This window comes from Tenrec ecaudatus, chromosome 16, assembly GCF_050624435.1.
Source record: "Tenrec ecaudatus isolate mTenEca1 chromosome 16, mTenEca1.hap1, whole genome shotgun sequence".
Lineage (NCBI taxonomy): Eukaryota > Metazoa > Chordata > Mammalia > Afrosoricida > Tenrecidae > Tenrec > Tenrec ecaudatus.
Genome location: NC_134545.1, coordinates 68,783,448 through 68,798,599, shown reverse-complemented (window position 1 = coordinate 68,798,599; position 15,152 = coordinate 68,783,448). Strand labels below are relative to the sequence as shown.

Here is a 15,152-nt window from a genome sequence, read left to right as displayed (position 1 = left end):
TTCATACAATTAGTCCTTTGGTTTTCTATAAAATGCCTCCAAGTTTATTGTACGTACCTATCTGGGTGTGTTACCAAGCTTTTTCTACTCTTTTCAGTAAATCTTAGTCATCTTTTCTCTTTGCTTACGTAGGAAGTGAACATGGTGATCACCCTTTTATTTTCATAATTGTATTGATACCGTGTATAGAATAGGAATGCATGTTTTTGAAGTCTGAGTGCTTCCTTCGTTTTGCTCCCTGTTGCGTCCAGGCCCCTCAGTGACTTGGGCACAGAGAAGGTGCTCTCTGTACAATATTTGAATGAATGAAAGCCCACGTGTGTAAGGCACAGAACATTAAACTGCCTCCGGGAAGTCAGATACCCAGTTGCTTTCTGGGTGGGAGACCTGATATTTGGGGTACCGAACTCGTGTGGCCTTTTCCCCCTCTTGTTTCTCTGAGAAAGAAGCTATGAGACAGAAGTAGCAGCGGTTGAACTGGATCGAGGCAGCACAGAGGAAAACCGGCTGGAGGTCGGAAACCAGGTTCTCGGGTCACACTGTCTGCTATTTATGCGCGTTTGAGACAGGGCCAGCTGTGTGTTATGGAACCCTGGGGAGCACTGCTCTCTGAAGAGCACTGGCCAGATGAACCAGTGAGTACATCGGGCTGCGAAATGCCACGCCTTCTCGATGACCTAGGCCTTTTCCCAGCAGAAATCTCAAACTCATGACTTTGAGGAGATAATCTTAGCGGCAGACTTTGTCCATACAGGCATCAGCAACTAAATAAAAGTCTGGACTCTTACTTAAATTAGCTCTGAAATAACACTGTGTAATGCCACAATTTCTCTAGACCCCGGTGCCACAGTGTTATGCAATGTCAGCGTTTTGATTAGAAAGCAGAATGATACACCAGAGGATGCAAAGGACAGCGGCAGATAAAACATTGTTTTCCCTATTTATATTCTCTGACGTGACATTGTACATAACAAAAGCTAGAAAGATTCTATTAGTACATATATATTTCTTTCTACCAGTTGAATTTGAGTCTTTCTTAAAGTCATTAGTTAATTTTTTTATACTGCATCCTCTCGCAGATGACAAACACATCTAAAATGGGTGGCATGCATGAGTAGCATTTCTTTCATTGCTAACACATCTGTGGGTCAGCGGGGGCAGCTCTGCTCGGTGTGTTTCCTCCTCTTCTGGCAGAAGCAACTATACAGGGCTTGTTCTTCTTACTGTGATGACAGAAGGGCCAGGGAGCAGGTCTGTTCCAACTCGGCTCCTGTCACATCACACACATCTCTTTGATCAAGTCACGCCCCATAGCCCAGAACCACGCTGATGGGGTCATGGAAATACGTCCTCTCTACAGTCAGAGGGAAAGGTGAGTAACAAGTAACATGATCAAGAAAGCAAACTATCATATTTACTGAATCAGGTGGACTTATTATTTAGTAGGATGTAATATTATTAGGCTTTCTGTAAATCAGGGAATAATAACAGTGAAAAGAGAGTTGTGGTTTTAGAAAACATAATTCCTTGATTTGAACTGACTTAATAAAAGCAAGTCTCCAGAAATAAAAAATAAAACTAGAAATTCCACTGAATCAATAATCTAGGTGACACTATTAAAATATTGGGAGGGAGAAGGAAGGAGAAGTAAACTGTAAATGATTCTACCCTGCAATTGTTTTCGAATGATCTTTATCACTATAAAGAAATTAAAGCAAAAGAGTAAGTGTTGGGTGACACTAGTTCATGTAAAGCCAGGTGGCTATTGATGGAGGAATCAATAGCAGCCAGGAAGACTGTGGCAGTACCTCATTTGGGATGTGTGTGTGTGTGTGTGTGTGTGTGTGTGTGTGTGTGTGCGCGCGCGCGCGCCTGATGATGTTTAAACCTAAAATAGTGGTGCATCGTGAGATGTAGTTTGATAGATTATGTTTTCAAGCAACTGAAAATGCCTTGCCTTAATGATATTTAAAAAGTGGCCTCTTGGTATTAAATATGGAGTTGTATTTATGTGAAGAAAAAATAGAGTTTAGCATAAGTTGATACTTTTAACTGATCTTCAGAAACTCACTTGACCTTTCTACTATGGCTGACACTCTGGTTAAATTAGAAAGGCCTTTCTGCATGAAGGGAATTTTCAGAAAAGTTTGCAGTACTTTGATCTCTTTATTTCTCTGAGAACATCAGCAAAATAGCCTTTTTTATGTGCCTTCTTTTGTAAGATCACCTTTTAATCAATTTTAACTGATTAAACAAAGACCTTGTTCAAAGAAATTAACCAAATTACGTCCTGACTCAAGAGACTCTCATTTACAGCTACAGCTAAAGATACTAGCTAAGCTGTCTGACTCTCTCACCTCTCTTTCATGAGGCCACTGATAGACTTTGTGGGGGCCACAAACAGGCCTTCCAAGAGAAACTTGCATGATTTGTGCTTTAGATTGCATTTAAGCCTTTAAATCGCTCCAGATATATTAGTGATTTGAATTTTATTGATTTTGTCCACAGTTTGATTTATTTGATGTCTTCCAAGCTTCCCTAATTATATCTGACAGATCAAAAAGAAAAATCAACTACGAAGTCATAGTGTCCCTATTTTTATTTCCGTTGCACTAACAACAAAGGTTTTGGAGCGCTGATGGCCTTGTGGGTAAGGATTTTGAAGTTTGAAGCCATCAGCTGCTCTGAGGGAGAAAATTGACATTTTTTATTTCCTAAAGAGTTACAGTCTCGGAAATTCACAGGGGGCAATTATAATTTTTCTATACGGTATTAAGTGTAGGAATTGACTCAATGGCAGTGAGTTTGGAATGACCTTAATTACTATAAAGAAATTAAAGCAAACAATTGGTGTGAATTTTAACACCAGACTTGGCTAGGGTCCTGTTTGTATATATTTTCTGCCGTTCCTTCTCCTTGTGAAAATGGCTTCCTTACTGCTCTGATGTATCATCTTAGGCGAGGTTCTTCAGAGAACCAAACAAGTGAAGTTTAAATATGTAAAACTGAAGAGAGTTTAGATCCAGGAAATGGTTCATGTAGCTGGCAAGAGGCAGGCAAGTTCCAAGTTTGTGGTCTTCTAACAGGGTGGAAGTGTCTCTGATTCTAGTAGCTACAGGGGTTGATGGACTTAAGATCAGCAGATCTAACCACATACTTTTGGCTGCAAAGACAAATGAATCCAAGGTGAGCAGGTAAAAGGGCAGGCTGCTGGCATCTCCCAGGATCTGCAGGGGATATGAAAGGGCCCTGGCTGAAGTCACAGCACTGCAGGTCAGATGACAAGCCAAATGTAGCATCCAGACCCAGCACAGAGCAAGCACGTTTGTCATAGCACGCACTATTAGAAGCATGCCACGTCCGAAGGAAACTTTCTTTCAATGGATTGGCTGCTCAGTGTCTTTGTCATGGAGGTTATCTGATGCTAGAGCTCCTCGTGGGGGATACTGCATCTTAATCGCCAAACCACTGAGAAGCCAGCCAAGTTGACAGAAAACATTAACTATCATATGGGGAAAAGTTGTTTTAACAGACGATTTATTTGAAAAAAAAAACTACAGTCCCTTTTCACAAATTTACATTCTACTATTGAATTGTAATTCAAAGATTGGATCACTACACTCTCCTAAATAAAGGGTATTTTTCAAACAAACCTGGCATTGCAGATCAATTCATGTCAGATACTTTAGGGTCTCTTCTTTGCCATTGAATGTTGTCAGGTAATTTCATTGTTGGCAGATAACTTCTACCATATATTTTGTCAGCTTCATCCTCTTTAATACAATCACCTGCTTAAAATTATAGGATTCATCTAGAAATCTTCTATTGCATTTTGATATTACAAATAAGATGCTCTGAAAACATATAGCCATAAAGAACCACATGTTAACTGAAAATAAAAGCTGTCATTACAAATCTAGCCTTTTAGAGAATCAGTTATGTATCTATGTTTACCAGTCTACTGTTTTATATTGTCATTGAATCTACAATAAAGGCAGGGTATTTGCCATAAAATGTGTTTTTGAGTACTTAAATGTACACACTTATTTCTTTATCCTAAAATGCTTTTTTTTAAATGAGGGCAGTAGCTTTTATTACCTGAATGTGGCCATTATATTCAACATTATAATTATACCTAACATTGTGCACACATACATACAATATATGTGTGCATATATATACACACATATATTGTATGTATGTGTGCACAATATATACACATATATTGTATGTATATATGTATTGTGTGTATGTATATTATATGTATATATGTATTATATATATTTGAAATGAATAAATATGGTCAGTTATCAGTATTTTGTAATTTTAAAATTAACATGTTACTATCAAGTCTATTCTAATTTTCTATATTTCTCTTTTCCTTTAAAGGTTAGAGCAACAAATCAACTTGATACCAGTGTATACAAGTAAGTACGTTTATAAATAATGGAGGTGAAGTGTGGAACAGTTTAAAAATCAATGAGCTGAATATCAACCTGGGTTCTAATCTAGATTCTGATATTATCTGGCTGAAAGGATTTAAGTCACTACTTCGACTTTGCCTTATTTCTTTGTGAGGAATTCATTCTCATCTGAGTTGAACTCCCAGGTCTATTTAAGGTCTAGTCTACAATTTTGAAATTCTGCTTGATGATAAATATTTAGAAACATTCTTTTCAGGCAAAATTTTTGAAAAAAAGGTCATCAAAAATATTTAAGTCTACCACTTTTTAAAAAGAGCCTTGTGTGGTGGGGAGAGGGCGTGCAGAGGCTTATAGATGTGTTGTCGTATAGCTTACCCGACTATATCTAATAGACCAAAATGGAAAAACAATTATTTATAGAGTTATGTTAAAATGTTCTAATTATTCTGAGTGTTAAAGTCCAAATTCAATTTCTTGATAGTGTAAAGTAGTATTTGCACATGAGTAATAGCTATAGCTGCCTCATGACAGAAGGGGGAGCTTTAATACTGTTTTCTTTTGCTTCATCTCTTAATAGATTGGGGAAAGGTGTTCACTTTTAGTTTAATTGTGAAAGTTACTATCTAAATGTGAAAAACCTCCAAACTTAGAGCGTCAATAAGATGAATGTCCTTAATGAACGTGTCAATATACTATTAAGGCACACAGTAAAACTTGTCACCAGCTTTTCAAAATTCTTCTTTGTGAAAATCTATGCCATGATTCCAAAAGCTCCTTGCACTATAATAGGATTACAATGTACATGTGTGCCTGCATCTGTGTGTGTGTTTCCAATTTAGTGAGGAAGAAACTGGGGGCCAACATACTTCTCATCTCAATGAGGTCACTCATAAGAGCACACTTTCTCTCAAATTCGGAATGTTTTTTCTCACTTTTTCCCAGAAAGTTTCAAAATGTAGCATAGCATAATTCTGTAACAAATTTGCACAATTACTAATGAAGTCAGAGTATTATTCTCCAGGATACACTTGTCTCAATCTGGGCATAGAGAGATTGAATGAGATAATTTCTAAGAAGTTATAACCATATTTATATCATTATCTATATCTCCAAATACAACAGGTTAATCCATCATCAGAGGTCAAGATCAACACCAAGATGGTAGGTAATCTAATCATTTTTATGTATATATATGCATTTATGTAGATACATATATATATATAGCAAATGATATCATTATATACACATACATCTTTGTGTATATTGGTGTGTGTGTGTGTGTGTGTATACCATCTTACCTATCATCTTGGTGTTGATTTTGATACTTGATTAATCTATAGTATGTGTGTGTAGATATATATAATGAAAACTTGACTTGTACAAAACTATTCATGTTCACTGAAATGGATGTATAGAAAATAACTTGTGAGTTTCCCATATCCTTTCTCTATGTCTACTCCCTAAAGATAATGATATTTTACATTTTGACAGGCCTTATATGGCCAGCATGTTTGTTTGTCTTTTATCTAAACCATTGCTTCTTGAATTTTAGTATGTGTGTTACTTATAGAGGGATTTTATTAGAATACAGATACTGATTCAGCAAGTCTGGATTGAAGTCTGGACAAGTCAGTATCTGAATATTACCTAGGGGACATTCTTACTGTTGATGCTGTTTTTTGTTGATATAGCAAATATATGTGTCATGTGCAATCATAATCCATGCAATTTTCCCCCGTCAGAAAATAAGTAGGTACTTATTTTATAAGTAGGTACTCCCTACTTATGGAATAATATAATTAATATCACATGAAAGTCAATTTTTGCTGAACATCATCCAATTGCAGCAATACATTGACAGGGAGCTTCCAGAGATGTAGGCAAGATTCAGAACAAGAAGTGGAACAGGGAATATCATTGCCAATGTCAAATGGATCTTGGCTGAAATACTCAAATATTTCATGACTTATTGACTTTTTCAAGGCATCAACTGTGTTGGTCATAATAAACTATGATCCTGAGAAGAACTTGAATTCCAGAACACTTCATTATGCTCATGTGGAACTCATACATGTATCAAATGGCAGTTGTGTGAACAAAACTCGAGACTACTGCATGCTGACAAATCAGAAGAGGTGAGGGTTGTGTCTTCCCACCATCAATAATCAGAGAAACTGTATTATAAGAAGAATATGGTATAAGGGCTGAAGGAAGGCTTGTTAACAAACTGCAATATGCAAATGACACAATCTTATTTGCTGAAGGTGTGAAGAACTAGAAGCACTCACTATGAAGATCAAGGATTGCAGTCTTCAGTATAGATTACAACTCAATATCACAAGGTGCTGAAGGGATCAGTTATCAGGCATCAAAGAACAAAATATCACATCATTGAGTGCTCACCTCCATGATAGGATCGCTGAAGACAAACGGGTGCATATGCAAATGTGGCGAAGAAAGCTGATGGTGCCTGGCTATCAAAAGGTATACAGTCTGGGGTCTTAAAGGCTTGAAGGTAAAGAAGTGGCCATCTAGCTCAGAAGCAACAAAGCCCACTTAGAAGAAGCACACCAGCCTGTGTGATCACAAGGTGTCGAAGGGATCAGGTATAAGGCATCATCAAAACAAAAAATCTTACCATAATGAATGAGGCGGGGAGTGCAGATTGGAGACCCAAAGCCCATTTGTCTGCCACTGGAGATCCCCTTGCAGAGAGGTCTAGGGGAGGACATGAGCCAATCAAGGTGTGATGTAGCAATGATGAAAAATACAACTTTCTTATAGTTTCCAAATGTTTCCCCCCCTTCCTCCACCCCACTATCATGATCCGATTTCTACCTTGCAAGTCTGGCTAGACCAGAGGATGTACACTGGTTCAGATAGGAACTGGAAACAGTGAATCCAGGGCGGATGATCCCTTCAGGACCAGTGGTGTGAATGGCGATACTAGGATGGTAGAAGGAGAGTGGGCTGGAAAGAGGGAACCAATTACAAGGATCTACATGTGACCTCTCCTTTAGGCGATGGACAACAGAAAAGTGGGTGAAGGGAGATGTCAGACAGGGAAAGATATGACAAAATAATAATTTATAAACTATCAAGGGTTCATGAGGGAGGGGGGAGTGGGGAAAGTGGGGAAAACATGAGGAGCTGATGCCAGGGGCTTAAGTGGAGAGCAAATGCTTTGAGAATGATGAGGGTAACGAATGCACAGATGTGCTTTACACAATTGATATATGTATGGATTGTGATAAGAGTTGTATGAGCCCCTAATAAAATGATTTTAAAAAATCAAACAACTCAAATCCTCACAACTGGACCAATAGGTAATGCTATGATAAATGAAGAAAAGTTTAAAATTCTCAAGGATTCTGTTTTGCTTGATCCACAATCAGTGCTTATGGAAACAGCCGTCAAGAGATCAAAGGGTGCATTGCATTGGGTAAATCTGCTGCACAAGACCTCTCTTACAGGTTAAAAAGCAAAGATGTTGAGAGTTAGGTGCATATGACCCCAACTATGGTATTTTGAATTCCTTCATATGCATATGAAAGTTGGACATCGAGTCCGAAATACCAAAGGAGAATTGATATGTTTGAATTACGGTGCTGGTGGAGATTATTGAAACAAACATGGGCTGACAAAAGAACAAGCAAATTTGTCTTGAAGGAAGTACAGCCAGAATGCTTGTTGGAGATAAGGGTGGAGAGGCTACATCTCAAGTTCTTTGGACATGTTGTCAAGAGAGACCAGTCCCTGGAGAAGGACATCCTGCTTGGTAACGGGTAGGTACAGTGGAAAAGAGGACGACCCTGGACAAGATGGATGGACACAGTGTGTGCCGTTATAGGCTCAAGTGTAAGAGCAATTGTGGGGATTGCACAGCACCGAGCAGGGTTTTACTCTGTTGACTAGGATTGCCAGGAGTCTAAACAAACCTGGTGCCAACCAACCACGAGCAGGCAGGGTTCAAGCTTTGTGAAGGAGTGTTCTTGACAATTTTGCCCCATCCTCAGCCCATTGTTACTGAAAATAGCATCCAATCACTTAAGCTTTTAATCTGTACAGAGTCTGTCTGATAAGACACACTAAAAATGTGTAACTTCCTTCTCTCAACAGTGTTTTTTGTTTTTAAGCAAAAGGCAAGGAATTTATTGGAGCCCATATGGGAAACCCTAGAGGGGCCCAGAATACCCTACTGTGTAGGCATGCCCAGCAAAGGGTCACACCATTCCCTGTACCCCATGTCCCAGAGGGACTCCCCTTGAGCCGAGCCCCAAAGCCCCAGGAATGGCAGGGGCTGGGGACATCAACAGTGTTTTAAATTCTATATCATTGGTTAAATTAAGGATGCTATCAATAAAATTACCTTATAGCCCAGGGGGGAATGATTGATAATATTCTGTATTATAAAATGACCCTAAATCAAATGATGTCCTTAAAGTGAACCAGACATGTAGATAAACCATAAATATATGAATGGATTTTGACTTCACACTTCATTATAGCCCTAACCTAATAGCAATTAACTCGTAAGTCATGGACCTACTTGATGCTCACCCTTATGAAGAGCTCGGTGAAAAATGTATACTAAAGCAAAGTGTGGTGAAGAGACCAGATGGTGCCTGGCAATCAGTAAGGACAATGTCCAGGCACAGTGTGAGAATTGCTCCTGACCTGACCCCACCAACCGAGGTGAAACAATAAGGGTGTGCAACAAAACAGCAAGGGGAACAGAGCAACAAAGTCCCCAGGGAATACCAAAAATAGATTTTGGAACCAGGGCATGGCACCCCCTCAGACTCCACCAGAAAACATTCCTAATGGTAAACAAACAGATCTTGAACTATTTACAGACTTTTCTTTCTTTTTTTTTGTCATTGGTTTTTTGTTGTTGTTTTGTTTTCTTTTGTTGCTTTGTTTTGCTCTGTCTTGTTTTTGCGCATATTATTATCTCTGCAAGTCTATCTAGATAAAATAGCTGGGATAAACGACCTGGAAGATTAAACAACGGGACTTATGGTACTGGGGGGGGCATTGGAGAGGGGGAGGCAGGGGAAAGGAAGTGGGTGTTAACTACCCTAGGGGCAAGGGAACAACAAGTGATCCAACATTGATGGCAAGGAGAGTGCAGGAGGCCTTGGATAGCTTGATTGAGGGCAATGTAACCAAGAGGAATAACTGAAACCCAATTGAAGGTTGAACATGACAATGGGACAAGAGGAAAGTAAAAGGAAATAGAGAAAGAAACTAGGAGACAAAGGGCATTTATAGAAGTCGAAACACAGGCATGTACATATGTAAATATATTTATATATGAGGATTGGGAAATAGATCTATGTGCATATATTTATAGGTTTAGTATTAAGGTATCAGCAGATGGGCCGCTAATCAAGTACTCCCTCAATGCAAGAACACTTTGTTCTATTAAACTGGCATAACATGCTGCTCACCTTCCCAATACAATCACTGAAGACAAAATGGATGCAGAAGCAAATGTGGTAAAGAATGCGAATGGTTCCTAGCTATCAAAAGATATAGCATCTGGAATCTTAAAGGCTTGACAATAAACAAGCAGCCATCTAGCTGAGGAGCAACGAAGCCCACATGGAAGAAGCATACCAGCCTGTGTGATCATGAGGTGTTGATAGGATCAGGTATCAAGCATCAAAGAACAATAAAATCATATCCTTGTGAATGAGGCAGAGTGCGGAGTGGAGACCCAAAACCCATCTGTAGGCAACTAGACATCCCCTTACAGAAGGGTTATGAGGAGGAGACGAGCCAGTCAGGTTGCAGTGTAGCACTGATGAAACATACAACTTTCCTCTAGTTCCTAAATGCTTCCTCCCTGCCCCCATCATGATCCCAATTCTACCTTACAAAGGCAGCTAGACCAGAGGATGTACACTGGTTCAGATAAGAGCTGGAAACACAGGGAATCAAGGGCAGATAAACCCCTCAGGATCAATAATGAGAGTAGTGATACCAGGAGGGTAGGGGGAATTTGGGGAAGAAAGAGGGAACCGATCACAATGATCTACATATAACTCCTTCCCTGGGGCATGGACAAAAGGAAAATGGGTAAAAGGATACATCAGACAGTGTAAGACATGAAAAAAATAATAATTTCTAAATTATCAAGGATGAGGGAGAATAGGGAAGAGAGGAGAGTTGGGGAACTGATATCAAGGGCTCAAGTAGAAAGAAAATGTTTTGAGAATGATGATGGCAACAAATGTACAAATGCACTTGACAATGAATGGATGTATGGATTGTGATAAGAGTTGTGTGTTAGTCTGGGGAGACTAGAGAAACAAACTCGTGGGCACACATATGTATATAAGAAGGCGATTTATATACAAGAGCAATTTACCACAGACCACCCCTTGGTTGGTTTGGTCGTGAAGAGTCAAATTAGACTCACTGGCACAAGAAAAACAATCGCCCTCTGCACTCCAAACCCAGGCAATTTCCGGACTTCTGCCTCGAGGCAACCCAGAAGGGATTTCACCCAAACTTTCCTTGCTGAGCTGGGCAGAGAGGAGGTCACAAGTTGTATGAACCCCTAATAAAATGATTTAAAAATAGAAGATGAAGAATAGTGTCTGGGGACTGCTGGCTAGGTTTCAAATTAGTAGCCATTTAAGTCAGTAGTCAACTAAGACCACATGGAAGAGGCACACCAGGCAGTGTGACCCAGGGATTGTAAATAATAAAACCAAAACCCAAAGTAGGGAAAGATACCTGAGCTTAAATTGTGAGCATCTGCTTTCACAAGTCTGTGGATGGTAGTGGGACCCAATATCAATGTCCCCTTATAGATTAAGTCTCTGGTAAAGTCCCTCTGATCAAGTCCAAGGATGTGAATAATCTAGCTATCAGTCAGAGAGAATTGAAAAGTTGATTATGGACAGTGTAGTTTGGCTAAAGTGAAACACTAAGCATTTCTCTTCCTTTTGACCCATTTTAAAATTTTCAATACTTTCTGCTTTCTTTTCTCTTGCAATTTTTCTATTTTGTCATTTTTATGTTTTGTTGCTCTTTTTTGTTTCTTTTGTATGGTTATCCGTATATGAAATCCAGGATAAGAAAATCTATAGATACAGTAAGTGGATTACTAAATACTTACGGGCATGGCAGGAGAGGTTGGGTTGAAATGGGGAATGCACTGTAATAAGCATAAGAAAGAAGAAAATGTCTTAAAATCGATTGTTGTCAAAAATTTCCTTTAAAATTATTGAACTAATAAATTGCATATATAAATTATATGCCATTAAAGTTATTAGGATTAGCATCTAATAAAAGGAAGTGAAGGAAAGTTGGGGCAGAAGATCATCTATTCATTGAGCACCATCCTGGATGCTGGCTACCACAAAGGGATGCTGGCTACCAGCAATGCAGGATGGGGTGGGGGTGGTGGTGGCTGAGTCTCTCCTGCCTTCCTGTGCCCCCCTAGGCCACACTAGTATAGGGATGGAGGAAGGGCTTGTAGTGAAATATTTTTCTTACACTAAGCCAGTGTAAATAACTTGCAAAATAAATGTTCAGTTTTTTTTCAGTTTTCTTATCTGTAATATGGGAATAAAAACATTTTTCTTCCTTTCACTTACTTGCAAATATTATATCAATACACATTAAGGATAATTGCTAAACCTAGAGTTTACTAACTTTACTCAGTTTATTTTCTTAGGTTCTCTAGCATATTATTAACACTATTAATTTATGCCTTAGTTTTATTAATATTCCTTGGTTTCATTAATGCAATGAGAATTCAATAAAAAGAGAAAACTTCTAATATTAGGGATTGATACACTGTGAAAAATACTGCAACCTTTAAATGTCTATATTTCTATCCTTTTTATGTATCCTCATGTTTTCTCATATTTAGATGCATCTGATTTTTGTCTCAAATGGAAATCTGGAGTAGAATTTGAACCTTTATATTTGAAATATATAACTAGAATTTGAATATATATATTTAATTATTGTCCATTACAGAAATCTAGAGTTATTTTTGACTGCATCTGGGGCAAAATACCATACTATCAGATAAATATTTAACTTATTAAAATCTATCTATACTTTGTGGTGAGAAGAAACATTATAAAGAATATATATTAACTTTAATCTGTGCCCTAGAGAAAAAAAATGATTGATATTCTGTCTTTCAATTAATTTAAGAAGACATCCACATGAAATAGATAATTACAGCAAGTACTATAGAGGTCTTTGTTCAACAGAAGAAATGTTAGAAAATAAATTTCCTTAGTGATATAGAGAATATTTAAGAATATGCAGTGCATGGGTTTGGATTTACGGCAGGTCCAATCCTATGGGCCTTTCATAGTGTCCCATGCCAAAGCAAACTGTAACCCTGAACCATTGCCTGGCTTTACCCCATGGGCTTCAGGCACTAAAGCGGGTTGCACAGTGGGGGAAAAAAAAGAAAAGAATATGTAGCTGTCTGGAGTCTGCATTGACTGGCATCTATACTTAGAATAGTCACTATGGCTAACCATTTAATCTTCATAAAATGTATCTTCCTTTTTTTCTTTAGTGCCAAACCCCAATTTCAAGAGTATTGCCATTTGATGTTTATTAATAAATATTTTTGAAAAATTAACCGAATAAGTATTACTACTCCCTTTATTATAAGTGTCTTATTTATAATCTAGTTAATGTATAATTTGTGAATTTTGTTAGTTTTTATTCCTTCCACCTTAAATTTGTCTTCCATTATCACTTTTATACTGAGTCCTATTGGTCCAACTATGTTCGTGAAAATTATAGACAATATTGAAATTGTATCCTTCGATTCCATAAAACAGTAATTCTTAAACTTCAGTGCGATATGAGCTTGATAAACTTGCAGAATATAAGGTTAAATAAAAGAAAATTAGTTCACTAACTGTGGGAAGGAGCATATCAGACATAGTACATAACCAGATACAATAATTCTGTTTATTTGATAATTATAAGGAAATACTTTGGTCTAACCACAAACTGAATATGATAACCCTGGCTCTTAGTGATAAACACCCCTACAGATTTCTAGCCAGTTAGAATGTGATTGATATTTTCAGTTTATTTTACATAGGATGAATTGAGATAGAAAAACAACAACTTTTCATTGTTCTTGCTACATTTATTGAATCTACACATAACCCATCCCACATATTTTAACACCCACATATGCAAGTGAAAATTGGATATTTAATAAGGAAGCCAGAATGAGAACTAATGCATTTGAAGTGTGGTGCTGGAGGAGATTATTAAAAGTACCAAGAACTTCTAAAAGGACAAACAAGTTTGTCGTGGAAGAAACATGTTCAGAGTGCTCCTCAGAGGCAAGATGGCAAGACTTTACCTCCCATACTTTGGGTGGACATACTATCAGGAGACTCCAGTCCCTGGAGAAGGGCATCATGCTTAGAGAAGAAATAGGAGAACCCTGGATGAGATGGAGTCACACAGTGGTTGCAACAATCGGCACAAGTATAGGAACACTCGTGAGGATGGTGCAGGAGCAGGCAGAGTTTCATTCTGTTGTGAACAAGCTCAATATGGATTGGAAATGACTTGATAGCACCTAACAACAACATACTGATTTATGTTAACTGACCATATTATAATTAACCAAATCGTTTTTAAGTTGGCTAGCAATATTTTTCAGTCTTGAATGATTTTTATCTATAAGTAAAAGTTGTTATACTTTCAGATATAACACTTGTAATTTCCCAAAATGCTGTTTAGAATTGGCAATGAAAATTCCATCATTTCTTTCCCAGAGAATTCCAATGATTGTGACATTCAATTTAAATATTCTTCTGTCACTACTGCTTTATCAACATTAACAAAATTCTTATACTTATTTCAGTGTATGTAACCATTTCAAAATGTATTATGTGCTGTTTTTAAATTCTCTTTTATTTATAACAGTAATTATTGAAATCAATCTCTTTGCAAGTGGCAGTGGAATTATCTTGCAATAGATTATTTGTCACTTTTGACATATGCAAGTTTATATTTCTGTCCAATATTTATTTAACTATAAAATTAATCCGATCAAAAATATAAAATAAGAGCAAAAAGGGTGGTGGAAGTGAAGTATGGGCCAGACCACTTTCTGTTTCTAATAATGGTAGGAGGAAAATCCGGGAACTGTGGATGATTTTCCTCTGAGTTTGTTCTTGCAGGTGTTCCACTCACTCTTCCGGATGCAGTCAATCACGTATACAAAACGTGTGTCCTTGAATTGTCATGGTTTTTCTGACCTAACATTAATACTTATGCTTATAAATAATGGTTTATCCCAGTGACTTTAATGATCAATAGTCTGCAGGCCATTTTCAGATTTAATTAAATATACTCCCCTGCCCCCCACTCGCTACCTGCCTTCTGGAGAAGACACAATACTAGGCCAACTCCTAATCTAAAGAAGCCATGATGAATATTTACTAAAAATTTGGCAGGTCAGTAAGCAAAGATTTGCAAATCCACTGCCATTTCATTGATGCTGACTGATAGGAACCCTGTAAGGGGAGTAGACTTGGCTCTTGGGGTACCCAAGGCTATACCTTCTCATAGCAGCAAAATGCCCAATATTTCTCAAAAGGAGTTAGCAGTCAAATGCTTCAACCCTAAGCAACCTGTAATTAGCGCTAATATGCCCCTTATATGAATAAGTTGTTTCTTGCCTTTGAGCCAATCGTGATTCATGACAAG

General features: G+C 37.8%; 1 long non-coding RNA gene and 1 other non-coding gene across 2 annotated transcripts in view; both read left to right on the top strand.

The window, feature by feature from the left end:
- Positions 1-1,240: 1,240 nt before the first annotated feature.
- LOC142429327 (uncharacterized) overlaps positions 1,241-15,152 on the top strand; it is a 35,307-nt gene continuing 21,395 nt past the window's right edge. The window contains exons 1-2 of the long non-coding RNA XR_012780418.1: positions 1,241-1,372; positions 4,390-4,427. This is a non-coding gene — a long non-coding RNA (uncharacterized LOC142429327). The remainder of the gene's footprint in view (positions 1,373-4,389; positions 4,428-15,152) is intronic.
- LOC142430075 (small nucleolar RNA SNORA42/SNORA80 family) lies at positions 12,727-12,860 on the top strand. Its single transcript, XR_012780551.1, has one exon. It is a non-coding gene; the product is annotated as a small nucleolar RNA SNORA42/SNORA80 family (small nucleolar RNA).